Genomic DNA, 15816 nt, shown 5'->3' with positions numbered 1-15816 from the left:
GATTGTAGGACAGTGAGACAGGAAGGAAAGAAAGCTAATAAAGCCAATTGGGAAGGAAAGAAAGCTATAAAGCCAATTATTATGATAGGCAACTGGAGCTCAATCAAGTTAGGAGAGTTTGGAATAGACATGAGAGTTATCAAAACAAAAGATAAGGAAGGTGTGGCATTAATCCACCACTTCTTTTATGCCACTGTTTGAGGGAAGCTCGCAGGGATATTTGGCTCATTCTTAGGCAGGCAGAATATGCTCCCCATGGCCAGTAGGGGAAAAAAATCCCTTGTGCGTGCAGAGTTACAGGAGTCCAAAATCAGCAAATAGATAAGTTTCTTAGGTCTTCTGTAACAAATTACCACACACTAGGTGATGTAAAACAACTGAAATTTATTTTCTCACAGTTCAGGAGGCCAGAAGTTTAAAATCAGTATGTCAGTATGGTTGGTTCCATCTAAAAGCTCTGAGGGAGAAATCATTCCATGTCTCTGTACTTGCTTCTAGTGGTTCTTGGCACTCTTAGGCATTCCTTGGCTTTGTAGATACATCACTTTAATCTCTGCCTCCAGTGTCACATTGCCTTCTCTGTGTGTCTCTGTATCTCTGTGTGCCCTCTCCTTTTCTTATAAGGACAGCAGTCATTGGATTTAGGGCCCATCCTAATTCAGTATGATCTCATCTTGATCCTTCACTAATTGCATCTGCAAAGACTCTATTTCCAAATAAGGTCACCTTCTTAGGTTTCAAGTGAACATGTATTTTGAGAGAATACTATTAAACTCACTATAGTAGTCTTTTGCATGGAGGTGATGATGCTGAGGTGGTATAAACAGGGAAATACTACCTGCTACAAAAAATTATCAAAGAATAATGTAAGGAAATTTTCAAGGTCTTGTGAAAACATGATTTAAAGAATTCACTAAGTACACATCACAATAGAGGTAAATAGGCCTACACTGAGATATACCATGGTGAAAGTTTTCAGAATCCAAATGGAGTCACTAATGTTAAGAAAACTCTAACACATAGAGCCAGTGAAGGCTACAAAGAGAGGGTTCCCATGCTTATTTGCCTGATAACAAACTATCATGAAAGACTGCAAAAAGCACAACCTTGCACAAAGGCCATTGCAACCTTACATCAAAAATACTTTTGATATAAGGACAAAAATACTTTTGCAAGGACATCTACCCAGCAATCACCTGTTCAACCTCGGACTGGCATCACCATTTTCATAGCTAAGGATAATTATTTCAAGACAACTGTGTAGTCCTCCTAGGTTTTTCCTTTATAAACTTTGTTTTCCTTTACTTCTCTAGTAAGTTTACCATGGCATGTGTATTCCCATTGCAATGTTCTAATCCTAAATACATACACATATATATATATAAAAAACAAAGAGATTATAATTATATATAATATATAATACATATATAATATATAATACATAATACACATATATAACAAACATATATAACATATATAATACATATATAACATACATATACAACATATAATACATATATATAACAAATACGTATAAATAACAGAGAGAAGCTCTCTAAATATGTATATACATTTAATTCTATTTAATTTCTAAGGATTAGAATTAAAATTCCATTACAATTAAATATATATATTTAGAGAGCCTCTCATTTAATTCTAATCCTAAGGATTAGAATTAAATTTATTAAATAGATTTATTAAATTAAGTAGATTAAATAAATTAAATTTATTAAATAAATAGATTGTAATGGAATTAAAATTCCATTACAATCCAAACAGAGCCTCTCTCTGTTTATTATTTAGATTGTCACTATCATAACATTTCAGGAGACCAGAGATAAAAAGAAGAGAATAGAGTTCTCCAGAGTGAATACAGAGACATTTCACACACACACACACACACACACACACACACACACATATAAAATACATATGTATGTATTTATTTGGGACCAGAATGACATAGGATTCTCAGTGATGACACTGAAAGCTGAGACAATGAAACAAGAGCTTCAAAATTCTGGGGAAAATTATTTTCAACCTAGAAATTTATGCCTTCCAAACAATCAAGGATGAGGATAAGAAAAAAAAAGAGTTTTTTAGACTTTCATATTTCAAAATAATTACCTTTGATGCAGCCTTTTTCTTTGTTCTAGTAAAAAGTAAGAATGGACTAAAACAGAGGAAGAAAATCCAGAAAAGCAGGACTCCAATCCAGATTACAGGAATTTCCAAAATGGTGGCTGAGAGAAAACCTGGGGTTCAAGTCATGTTACAGAGATGGTGTTCCAGATTAGAGCAGAATAGTGGGCTCAAGAAGAAATGCCTTCAAGAAAAGATTGAAACCAAGACACTACAAGTTTGACATTGGAAAAGTTGAATTGAAAAGTATTTTGAAGAGTTGTTGGAAGGTATGGAAAGAGTTTATTGATTTACATAAAACTGAGCAATAAAAATTGAGAAATCAGTTTTAACTCCAGGTGAAATAAAAGTGGTATAAGAAATTAAATGTAATGATGGTACACTGTTTGACTGAGCATTGAGAAATATTTATAGAGTCATAATAATACAAACACTGATGTGTAATCAAAAATTGTGATAGAATATGAATGAAACGGTAGAGACAAGGAAAATGGAATGTAAAAGAACTAAAATCTTCATCTCCCTAAAAAGAAGTCAGTAGACGATGTCTAAATTTGAGCATTCAAGAAAACAGTGTCAGAATTTTTGTAAAAAGAAATATAGGGTAATGACCAGAAGAAACAGCTAAAGGGTTTAAAGTCATTGCCCCTAGGAGATCAAGAGATAATAAGTAAATGTGTCTTGGAAGTGTTGAGTATGTCTTGGTGATTTGGGGTTTCTGGTTCTCTTCTTTGAGTCCCAGGTTTCTGAAGCTCTTCTAATTCTGTGAGCTGCCTCAGTTTCTTCCCTGATGATTCCTAAAATATTCTTTTTCACTTAATCCACTTTGAATTAAAATTCCATTATAATTAAGAGCCCAAGCTATTGCAATGATCGATGTGGAGCCCATCGATGTATCTATCCTGACAATTCTATTTAAAACGTTAGTCCTGATCCATGCCTAATGCACAGTCTGTTCTATATACTGTGTAGACCGAGATCCTTATTATGGCATGAGGTTAGCCATATTCTGGCATCGTCCCCTGGCTTACCTCCCACCATTCCTAATCTCATGTCACACTCCAGCCACAATGAACTTCTTTCAGTTCCCTGACCCTGCTCCCATTCCTGCTCTTATCCCCATTATATCCTCCCCCACCCTCACCATCACCATGCTTTTTATAACCACTGTTCTTTTTTACATATGGATAATTCTTACTTATTTTTCCAGACTTAGCTGAATTGTCCCCTCCCTCAGCCTTCTCTGATTTAGTAAATTCTCCTTAACTCTCAGTGTTAGCACTTAAAATATTGCATTATAATATTGCAATTCTACTTTTGTAATTTCCTTCAGACAAAAAAAACTTCTTAAAGACTAGAACTGTGAAACAATCATATTCGTACCCCCAGCACTTGTAGTTGTTGCTCAATAAGTGTGTATTAAACTGAACAACTTGTGTATACACAGCAAAGATGAATGCGATTATGTTGGTATTTCAGTTATCTATTGCTGCAGAAAAACCACCCCTAAATATAGTAGCTTAAAACAGTGTGATGGTTAATTTTAGGTGTCAGCTTGACTGGATTCAGGATTATCCAGATAAGTGATAAAGCATTATTTCTGGGTATGTCTGTGAGGGTGTCTCTGGAAGATACTTGAATCATTGGACTGAATAAGGAAGAGCTGCCCTCAGTGTGGCCGGGCAACATCTAATCGGCTGAAAGCTTGGATCGAATGAAAAGGCAGAGGAAAGGTGAATTTTCTTTTTATCCTGGAGCTGGACACCCTATTTCTCCTGCCTGTGGACATCAGAATTCTAGGCTCTGTGGCATTTCAACTGTAAAACTTGCACTAGTAGCCACCTGGTTTCTCAAGTCGTTGGCTTCAAAACTGAGAAGTACAGCATTCTCTTCCCAGGTTCTGAAGACCTCAAATGGACGAGCCATACTACCAGCATCCATGCTTCTCCAGCTTGCAGATGGCCTATTACAGGACTTTTCAGTCTTCATAATTATGTAAGCCTATTTCCTTAATCTTCTCTCATCTATCTACCTCTATATATCTCCTGTAGTTTCTGTCTCTCCAGAGAACCTCAACTAATACAAACAGTAACCACTCATTTTCTTATGATTCTGAAATTTGGGCATGGCAAGTGGGTACAGATTCTCACTGCTTTGTGTGGTGTTGGCTGGGGCCACACATGTGGATTCACTGAGCTGAGAATTCAGTGAGCGCTGAAACATCTGAAATAGTTTCACACATGTGTCTGGCACCTCAGCTGGGATGGCAGGAATGGCACAGGCTGGTTGGCCCTATCTCCCTGTCCATAAGGTTTCATGTGGTCCCCCATCAGTTGGTTATATTGCCTGAGTTCCTTCACATGGGATCCCAAGAGAACAACAACAGAAAGCTGCTAAGATTCTTAAGGTCTCATTTCAGAATGTATAGTGTCATTTCTGTTGCACTCTGTTGATCCAAGCAACTCACAAGGCCAGCCCAGATTCAAGGGAGAGAATAAGTTTTCAGCTCCTGGTGGGAGGAGAGACATGTGCATTCAAGGATGGCAGCTCTTGTTGCGTCCATCCTGACAATCTAATTTTGATAATTCAATAGTGTAGCTTAACCAGATAATTTCAATCTTAAATGTTTGAACTAAAATATTTATTTTTATGGATTACATTATTAGATTATCACTACGTAAGTCAAGCAGTGTGACTGGGGCGGAGGCACCTTGTTTTGTAGAAATTGTTATTTTATTTTAACTTCAAAGATAAAAATCAATCAATGAATCATGATATTTTATGAGTGATGCTCAGCCATGGTGCTGATGTACTTTTCTGCAAATTATAAGATGATTTGCTCCTGTAGAAAGCTAATGGAGAAAGAAGCAACTAATGTGGCTCTAGGATAGCAGAAACTTTTCACTGAAAATTACCTAAATGAGATTTCTGAAAATATTAACTGTCTTCAGCCAAAATTTAAAATAATGTGTATGTTTAAAATAATCCATAATATTCAGCCAGTCTGTCCTGGGACATACTTTTGCACATTAATGTTTTAGAAAATATGGAACTCTAACAGAATAGTGAATGGCTATACCTGCATTTTAGACATGTCCATTACACTAATTAGAATCTAGTATGGGCTGGGTGTGGTGGCTCACGCCCGTAATCCCACACTCTGGGAGGCCAAGGCAGGTGGATCATCTGAGGTCAGGAGTTTGAGACCAGCCTGGCCAACATGGTGAAACCTGTCTCTATTAAAGATACAAAAATTAGCTGTGCATGGTGGCACGCACCTGTAATCCCAGCTACTCAGGAGGCTGAGGCAGAAGAATTGCTTGAACCCTGGAGGAGGAGGTGGCAGTGAGCCGAGATCAGGCCACTGTACTCCAGCCTGGGCAGCAAGAATGAAACTCCATCTCAAAATAAAATAAAATAAAATATAGTATGGACACAGCTTTTTAATTACTTTCCATCATTGCTGCAGTCAATGAAGCAGCTTCATTACCCACTATAATGCCTTGCTTGTAATAAATCTTTATAAAACCTAGAAAGAGTTTCCAATTCTAAAATTCTAGCAACAGGCTCTTCTGCCTAGCTTTGCTTGGAGCTGAATGCATAAATGAGCCTTGCTGGCTTGTTACGTGATAAGACAAATGATGCAAATAAAACAAGTAATAGAACTTACGCCGTTTCCTATTTTTATTTGGATATCCTTTTTTTTTGCATTTCAATGTATTTTAAATTATTTGTTAATAACAATTAACCACTTGTACAGAAGAGTCAAGGCATTGATTGTGGCTTAAGAAAACTAGAGAAAACGTCTGAAATCTTGGGTTCTTAGTTTGTTTCTGCTGCTTTCTAGCTGTTCCTCAGCCTTAGGCAGGTCTCTTAAACTCCCCGAACCTTATTTTCTTCAGTTGTGTAAAAGGGATGAGCTCAGATTCTCTGCTTTTTTCACAAATGAGAGAAAGACAATGAAAAGGTTTTGCAAACTATAAATCTCTAAACAGATGGGAGGAAAGGAATTGATGAAACAATAAATGAGACAATAGAAACCATAAAGAACCAAAGGTAGGTTTGGACATTCATTAATTTACTCTTGTAATATTTATTGAGTAGCTTGTATGTGGTAGGTACCATACTCAGAGCTGGAGATTAGTGATGAACAAGACAGATGAGCTCCCACACCTCACCACATCTTGCTGCCAGACAGGAGAGACATAAGTTACACATGTAAGCAAACAGTTAATATCCCTATAAAAAGTGTTATAGAGAAAAGGAGCAGGACACTAAGAGAGAAAGAAACAAGGAGAACCAACACAGTAAATTTTTCTGGCTGAGGAAACTAAGCCTGGAGGGTGGGATGGAGTTAGACCAGCAAAAAAAGGGGTATGCAGGAATGTCCAAAGCAAAAACAACTCAAGGATGACAAGTGTGGCAAAAGCACTTAACAGGCAATTGTGATAGCAGACATGTAAGCTATGAAAGGGGTTTGACTTTGATTCTAAGTGCAAGGAAAGCCACTGAAGGCTTTTAAGCAGGAGAGTGATGGGATTTAGAATTATGCTTTAGAAAATTTGTTTTTACTCTTTGATTGTGAGGCTCAAGAATGGAAAGAGGAAGCTACTGCAGAGGACCAGGAGAGTGATGATGATGGCTTAGATTAAGGGACAGGCTTTTCTGTCTAGTTTTACTTGGAGCAGAATGCATTAGTGAGCCTTCTTGCTTGTTCCCTGATAAGACAAGCAATGCAAATAAACTAAGTCTAAACAGAACGTATGCCTTTTCCCATTTTTACTTGAATATTATTTTCTTGCATTTCAATGTATTTTAATTTCTTTGTTAATAACAATTAACCACTTGTACAGAAGAGTTGAGGCATTGAGGTGTAAGAGAACTAGAAATAATTCTCTCATAAGCAGTAGAAATAGCAGGAATTAGACAGGTTCAAGACATGTTGCAGGTGGAATTAAGAGGATTTGTTGATAGAATAATAATAATTGGGAAGGAGAAAAAGGTAATTCTAAGGTTTCTGGCTTGAGCAACTAGGAGGGTGGTTCTGCTATTTACAGAAATGGGGAAGCTGGAACATGTTTCTAAGGGAAATAAAAATGTACCTTTATGGCATGTTAAATTTTGACATCCAAATGAAACTATCAACAAGGCAGTTGGCTAGGCAATCAAAGAATGAGCTAAAGAAATATGAGAGTCGTAATAGTACAGATGCATTCTTCCAACTGCCCACTGGCCTAGATTGGGTGAAAAGCCATCAACCCGTGTCACTTTTGGCTGCCAAGCTTAGACATGCCATGCACGATTGGCTGAGTAAGTGGTTTTCTTTTCAGGCCAGGATCAAGCCTTTTTCATTTCCTTTCAAATGTCGCTATCCAAGTTGCCACCTCTATTCATATACCGTTGACATCAGGGTAGGGCATAGGTTTTAGATAAGTGTAGTATTGCTCTGTTTGTGGAACAGGCAAATGGTGGAACTTCTCCATCTATTTTTTTTTTTCTGAACCCAAGGGCACTGGGTTAAGAAGTAATAAAAATGGTGGCTGGTTATAAAGGCCAAGGGTAAGCTCTATTGGACACTGAGTGTAAAGGCAGAGGCATGCTATGCAAATTTCAAACATGTTTTACCCATTCTCTGAGTCTGTATGTTGGGGTAGAAAATAATTGTAGCCTTCTGTATTTATCTGTGCATAGGTACCACCTGGTGATGGTCTGCATTTCTTTTGCTAATCTTATTTTATGATTGAGTTAAAGAAAATTGATTTGAATGGGAGCACTTGATTGTTTCCCATATTCATTTTTTTCCTGATCCAGTTAACATTGGTGCTTTTCTTTGTATGATACTGCTGAGGACTTAAATGACAAAGCTTTGTCCTTGAGAAAACTCCTATGTGAGTCACTCTTGGTCTGGATCAAAGCTCAAGCACTTTGTTGTACAGTATGTCTGGGCCTTAGTTTTCCCATTTGTGAAATGGTGCTAAGTACCTTGCACCAAAGAAATGAAATATACATGGTCTTAGCATGATGCTTAGCACAGTGTTAGGAGTTTATGGTTATTATCATTAGATGGAACCTAAGACAGTGATTAGTTTTGGGGCTGCATATTTCAGGATACTAGAAACTCTGGTAAGGAGCACAAAATCATCAGGTTAACAGCCATCAGTGAATAATGTGAAGTAGGTTGCTATGGTGATGGGAATGAGGCTGACTTGGGAGGGCATAGTGAAAGAGGCTGTGAAAATCAGAAAAGTCTAATCTGTATAGTTTTTGAGAACTTTCTCCAATGAACTAAAGCATTGCCTACTCCCAAGAAGGCAGTTGGCATCTTGAAGCTAGTACTGTCTCCTAGGATCCTCCATATCAGATTGGTGTGCAAGTTTACCATGTTACCCTGCTAACCACAGGGAGGAAGAAAGAAGACCCATAACACTAGTAAGCTATGAAAAGAAATCACAGACAAGAAAAGAGTTCCTTATGATCTATAGCATATTGAAGTTAGAAATGGCCATAATCTGCTATAAAAAACAATTTGGACATTTTAAATTTTATTTTAATTGACAAATAATAATTGTGTATATTTATCGGCTACAATGTGATATTTCAACCCATGTATACATTGTGGAATTATCGAATCAGGGTAATTAGCATATCCATCACCTCAAATATTTATCATTTCTTTCTGGCAAGAACATCTAAAATCCTCTCTTGTAGCTATTTTGGAATATATAATACATTATTATTCAGTACAGTCACCTTGCTATGCAGTAGAACACCAGAACTTATTCCTCCTGTCTAACTGAAATTTTGTACTGATGAAACAACATCTCCCCGCTCCCTGTTCACTATTTAAATTTTTCATCACCCCTTCCTTTTGTTTGAGGATTTTCCCTTCATAATGCCTTTTTATTCACATGTAATCCTTAATTATCTTACAAACATTTAATGAGCACCTATTCTATACCTAAATCTGCACCTCACCGCAGTTTTGTTAGTAGGCAGGGCAGGTTGGGGAAACTGAGTCTCAGGGAAGTGACATGACTTGCTTATCAGTGTCATGTCTGTTCAGTACCATCATTTTGTTTTTACTCTCAGTGCTATTTCTAATGCCTTTGGGACTAGCAGGAATGGAATATAGTACACTCTGGGGATTCAAAGTTATCATTTGAGTTTTTGACTACTTATGAACAACTTGAAGCTCCATGACTTTTGTGTGTATGTGTGTGTGTGTGTATGTGTTTATTTTAATTTTGCTGAAGCACACATCTGAATTGATGCAAGGCTGCTGTGCGGGAGTGTGTATGGCACAGCTGTTGTTTTTCCCTGCCTGGCACCGATTCTCCATTCTTCAGTAAGAGCTCCTTGGGTTTGCTGTGCTGTTTCTCACCCATTGGATGCTACCTAAGCAGTGGGAGTGTCAGTTAAGAGACCTGGCCCTCCCCTGAGAAGAGTCTGGCCATGTAACCCAAGTTTAGTCAGTCAGACTGTCTCTCCAAAGAAATAGAAACTTGAAAATAGAGACACGTGGGTTGAAAAATGACTGGGGAAGATCTAGCCCTGCCATGATACCGTGAAATTGCTGTCTATTCATTCCCATTACACAGAACAGACTGCCAAGCCTTTTCTGTAAAAGGCCACATAGTAAATATTTTAGGCTTTGTGGCCATAAGGTCCCTGCCTCAATTATTTGGCTCTGCTATTATAAAGGGAGAGCAGCCATAGACAATGTGCAAACAAGTGGGTAAGCCTATACTCCACGGAAATTTTATTTATAGAAACAGATGGCAGGCTAGATTTGCCCTTGGGTCAGAGTTTGGAAACCTAGAGCCTCAGAGCTGTATCAATTCCTGCTCTTTTGTGAGTCTAGTTTTTCAACTCTTCCTTTTTGTGTGCTCCCCATTTATTTTTTAAGCAAATTTCTTTTACTATTCAATGTTGTCAGAATTAATTTCTGCTGCTTGCCACCAAAGAACTCTAACTGATACAGAGTGAGCCTCTTGGCTAATGAGTGAATCTAGCTGAGTACCTAACATCCGCATACCAGGGAAGCTTTATCTTTTTGCTTCCCACCAGCATTTGGGATAACATTTGGGAAGCAGTTGATAAAACAGTGTCTCAGGAAAAATAAATAGGCTTAGTGATGTAAGTAAAGATGACATGAAGAGTCTACAGAAAAGAAGATGGTCCTCAGACAGATGTTTAGGATAAATTAAAAAATAGAAAGTTGAATTTGGCAGTGGCTCAATTCTATGATTTGAATTAGCCCTTTAAAATAAAATAAAAAATGGTGAGCTTATAACACTGTTTTAATTAGTTTTTCAAAGAGATTTTTAAATGATCAAGAGAGAGATTTAAAATGTTTTCTTTAAACAAGCTTAAAAAATGTTAAAATGAGGTTTATTTGTGGTCTAGTTTAATCCTAGGAAACTTGAGCTTTTCATGTTGGAAAATTTGAAGTCTGTGCCCACCATTTCTTGTTGTGAACCTGGCGTTATGTGAGCGTCTCAGAGTCTATTCTTCTATAGTGAAAAGATTTTACTTCTGTCAATGATGCCCATTCGTTTTGTCCCCCACTGTTCTAACAGGAAGTAAATACCGTTGAGCATCCTATTTAGATCAAGAAGATAAAGTCATCAAGTCTTTTCATAGCCTGGCACTGGAGGATACACAAAATGAGCACTGTCCCTGCCCTTATATAAATGTCCACCTAGCTGAGATGAAAACATTACCCAACCAGGAAATCTTGAGTAGTCCAAAGTGGTCAGTTCAATTCCACAAAGAATGAATGGGTCACTGTGACCGATTCTGTGACGGTGCAGAACAGAGACACAATAAAATATTCTATCTCAAGCAGTATCAGAATCCTTGCATTCCAGAGATAAAAGGGATCTTTAGAGCCCAGTTTCTTCATTTCACACAGGAAACACCGAGGTCCAGGGAAGCTAAGTAACCTTGTCTAATGGCCGATCTCTAATTAATAGTGTCCGTGTGGCCAGAGCCTGGTGTTCCTAATTCCATTTCTCCAGTGCTCTCCTCTAGATGTAGAAGAGCTGCTTTTAGGAAGTACATAGACCTAAGACTGAATCACAAAGTGAAAGCATTGTTCTGATTCTATGAAGAAAGTCTCTGTCTAGTTCTAGATCTCTTTGAACCTTTCTTGGGTACTTGAAAAATTCTCTTCGACACATGCACACATATGTTTACTGCAGCACTATTCACAATAGCAAAGACATGGAACCAACCCAAATGCCCATCGATGATACACTGCATAAAGAAAACGTGGTACATATGCACCATGGAATACTATGCAGCCATAGAAAGGAATAAGATCATAAGCCATAGAAAGGAATAAGCTGGAAGCCTTCATCCTCAGCAAACTAACACAGGAACAGAAAATCAAACTCTACATGTTCTTTCATAAGTCAGAGTTGAACAATGAGAACACATGGACACAGGGAAGGGAACAACACACACTGGGGCCAGTCAGGGGGCTAAGGGGAGAGAGGAGGGAAAACACTTGGACAAATAGCTAATGCAGGAGGCGATTAAAACCTAGATGATGTGTTGATGGGTGCAGCAAACCACCATGGCACATGTACACCTATGTAACAAACCTACACGTTCTGCTCTTGTATCCCAGAACTTGAAGTAAAATAGTAATTAAAAAAAAGAATTTTAAGAGCCAGAGCTCAAACTTAGGTTTACATAATGATTTTTAAAGGCTGGCAAATATAAAAATTAAAGAATAAGCTTATTTCTAAAAAAAAAAAGAAAAAAATTCCCTTTGAACAAAATATAAGCAGGTTTCAGGCTCATTGTCTTCAGCGTGTAATCGCATTTAGCTGAATTTTGATAACATTGCTTTGATTTTGTTGTGTTTATTTTTAACAGTTATGGTTTTTCATTTATAGACATGGTATGAAGTCTCCTTTTAAGATGAATGTATCTAAGCTTTTTTAAAAAAGGTCAATTTAATTTAAAGGAAAGTATTAAGCAAAAAATAACAAACACTATACCCAAAACAAACCTTAGTAAATTGGATATATTAACTCAATTAACCTGACAGTAATCCTGTGAAATAAGCACTATTTCCATTTTGCAGATCAGACAGGCACTGCACATTTAAATAACTAGAAGAGGTTAAGCAGGTTTCAGACCCAGGCTATCTGGTCCCACATTTTGTTGTTGAACACAAATCTCTACTTTGATGCAAAGTGTGGGGAACAGTGAATTATGTCACATTGTGTCCAGACACAGTTTTGAAATAATTGATCTAGAGGAAAAGTCTATTGAATATAAATTTCCTGCTAACAATATAGACAACTTCAATCAAAGTAGGTCTTAAGAATGTATCTGGTAGATGCCTGCTATGCGTGAGATCCTCTGCTAGGTGTTTTGCAGACAATGTATTTGATTGTCGCAGCAACATTGCAAACTAGGTATTATTTTATTTATTTTCAGAGGAGAAACTCGGGATTGATTTGTTCTAGAACACCTTAGTAATGAATATCAGAACAGAAATTCAAATCAATCTCAAGCTGGTTCCAATGTCTATGTTCTTCGCTGCCTTCCAAATTCAAGACCCTGTTTTCTTCAGTGCAATGCTCCCACTTACTGAGCATTTTCTATACCTCTACTCTCATGCCTGTAATCATAAATGAGTTGAATATGCTTGCTCAATAAAATGCATCCTATTCCAGCCAAGTAGCTCAGTCTCCCAAGATTCCTCATTACCAAATTAACCAGTATTAGGAATGGAAGTCAGACAACAAACCCCAGTGCACTGGATTAAAAATTACAACCTCACTGGGCTGGTGTGGCTGGAAAAATAATGTGAGACACACAGATAATAAACAGCAGATTTTGGACAGAAAAGCATGGCATTAAATAATTGAAGCCAGTGAAAGTGGAATGTGGGGCCAAGTCCACACAGCTATTTATGAAACTGAGAAATGGAATATTGATGTTTTGTACCAGAACTGAGAGCTTTCTGGTTAATTACATTCCTGGGTGAATTCAGAGAAAAATATGATACTTACATTTTTCAGGGAACAAAATAATTTTCAGTCATTTACCGGGAAATCAGTTAACTCTAGTTCACCTGCTTTCTATAAAATCTAGAAAAGCATTCTGTTGGCTGTGAAATACTGAAACCTGTGGTTCTTATATGTTCTACTTTTATTATAAATTTATTGGTCACTTGCTATGTGCCAAAGATGTTTCTCAGAGCTCATAGTTTGGTGAACAAACATAGAGATTATTAGATCTAGCATATAAAAACTACTAGAATAAGATCCCATTCCCTTCCCTATCAATTGCTATCTTATAAAGAAAAATTTTTTACACAGGACTCATCAGTACTGAAAATCGTGTGTGTGTGTGTGTGTGTGTGTGTGCGCGCGCATGCATGTTTGCTTATTTGCCTACCATCTGTCTCCCAAAGTAGAACGAAAAGGCCAATGAAGCAAAGACTTTTGCCTATTGTTTCCAGCACCTAGAATGGTCCTATAATACATAATATAATAAGTATTAGTGCCAAATGCAATGGAGGCCACAGGGGAAGAAGTGAGCAGATTTGTCCAGGGTGTGCTGGAGAAGGAACCAGAGGAAACAATGTTTCACATAGGGACTTGGAAGAGGCACAACAGTTTGTGGAGGAGTAAGGCAAGAGCATTGCAGGCAAAGGGAAAGGTAGAAACAGAGGGAGGGATGCATGAAAGTGCATGATGTGTTTAGGCAGTGATGAAGCCAGGAGTGAGTTGAGGAGAGTGACTGTGAACAATATGTAGCATGGCAAGGTGATGCCAGCACATACAATCTACAGCTATGATACAATGTGTCAGTTCCCGCTCATCTGCTTCCACCTGACAGGGCCCCACCCACCTTCCCCAATGCCACCTCATTTTCCAAAGGCACTTTATCAAGAAAGTCTCAGCACCATTGGCTGGGTTTTAGTGTGTTGACTAAGCCTGCAGTTCTCCTTGGCAATCTCTGTTCTATTTCCTTCAAACCTGGATATATTAATTATTTGCTCTACTCGTCATATGGTTATAACAAAATAATTTTTAGTTGACTCTCCCAGTTTCAGAGCTGAGTTAAATTGCTTTTAGTTGTGAAGGTTTTATTAACCTAAGATAATTAGCCAGTGTTTGAATAGATATGTGGAAGTATAGGCAGTCTCTAAATATGTCAAAATCCATCATGTGTCACTTTTTGGCTTATAGTCTTTTTCTTTTGGCTTTTTTACTAACATTGCCTTTTGAATGAGTATCAAGCTGTTTATAGTTAAAAACTCTTACTTGTAGTTAATAGAAAGCAATGAAACTCAAATTATAAGAGGGAGAATTACCGAAGAACACTGTGTTATGCATGAAACCCCAAAGCAGCTGGGCCTCCCAAATGATTTGAAACAGAAATTTGAAACTCAGGCAGTTTTCAGTCTCTCAGTCTTGCTCCTCCCTGCCCTCACCTCTCCCTTAATCTTGGCCTCTCATTCTGTCTGTTACTTCTCTCTGTTTCTTCCTCTATTCCTCTCCTTCCTCCCCATATGCCAGTTTTTCCCTCTGTTGGCCACTCTGTCTCTCTTATCTCTCTCATTCTTTCCTTCTTTTTCATTGTTATCCTTTCCACTGGCTGTATTTGCTTTTTCATATTCACGGTAAAGCCTTCCTCACAATTCTTCGATTATATTTCCTCCATTTAAGAGACCAGCTCAGATAATTGATTAGTTCCCTAAGTCCCCAAGTCTCTCAGATTTCAAAATCCATAGAAGGGGATCTGATTGTTCCAGTTTGACCTAGGTGTCACCCCTGGTCCAGTCAAATGTGAGCAGGGGCTTAGCATGATGGCTCTCGCCTGTAATCCTAGCACTTTGGGAGGTTGAGGTGGGTGGATTGCCTTGCCCAAGGAGTTTGAGAACAGCCTGGGCAACATGGCAAAACCCGCCTCTACAAAAAATACAAACAAATTTAGCCAGGCATGGTAGCATGTGCCTGTAGTCCTAGCTACTTCAGAGGCTATGGTGGGAGGATCACCTAAGCCTAGGAGGCCGTGGCTGTGGTGAGCCGTGATCTCACCATTGCACTCCAGCCTGGGTGACAGAATGAGACCCTGTCCAAATAGAAAAAAAAAGTGTGATCAGGAAAACATTCACAGGATACAAATGTGCCTGCAGAGGAGGGGTATGGCAGCCCTATGGGTTGTGGGGATATCTCTGCGACTTTAATACATAAGCTAAAAGATGCCCAGTCCCTCTAATCACAGTGTCTGAGTGAATATTAATGGATGAATTAATATTCTCAAACTAATGTTTGTTGATCAAGATTCCTTGATGAGCAATACTATACAGAAATTTAGCACTTCATGTGGAATGATTCTTCCTTGGGAAAGTTGATCAGACTTTTTGAAAGTTGGGCCATTTTATAGATTTGTAGTGTTCACATTCCTACGTCAACAGCATTGTGGCCTCACCAAAAGCCAGAGAAGCAGAATTGTACAACCCAATGTCGCTTTTGGGGAAACAAAGGTACCCATTAGCTGTCAGGCAGATGTTCTTTTCTGGTAATGGATCTTGCCGCATCTTCTTTGTAAAGTGGTTTCTCTCCTGTCCTTTGCTTGCTTGTCTGTAAAATGAGGGGGTTAGATGTGACAGTCTAAGTTCCCACTAGTTCTGATGTGCTG

Source organism: Pongo pygmaeus, chromosome 2, assembly GCF_028885625.2.
Source record: "Pongo pygmaeus isolate AG05252 chromosome 2, NHGRI_mPonPyg2-v2.0_pri, whole genome shotgun sequence".
NCBI classification, from domain to species: domain Eukaryota; kingdom Metazoa; phylum Chordata; class Mammalia; order Primates; family Hominidae; genus Pongo; species Pongo pygmaeus.
This window is presented reverse-complemented; position numbering follows the sequence as displayed.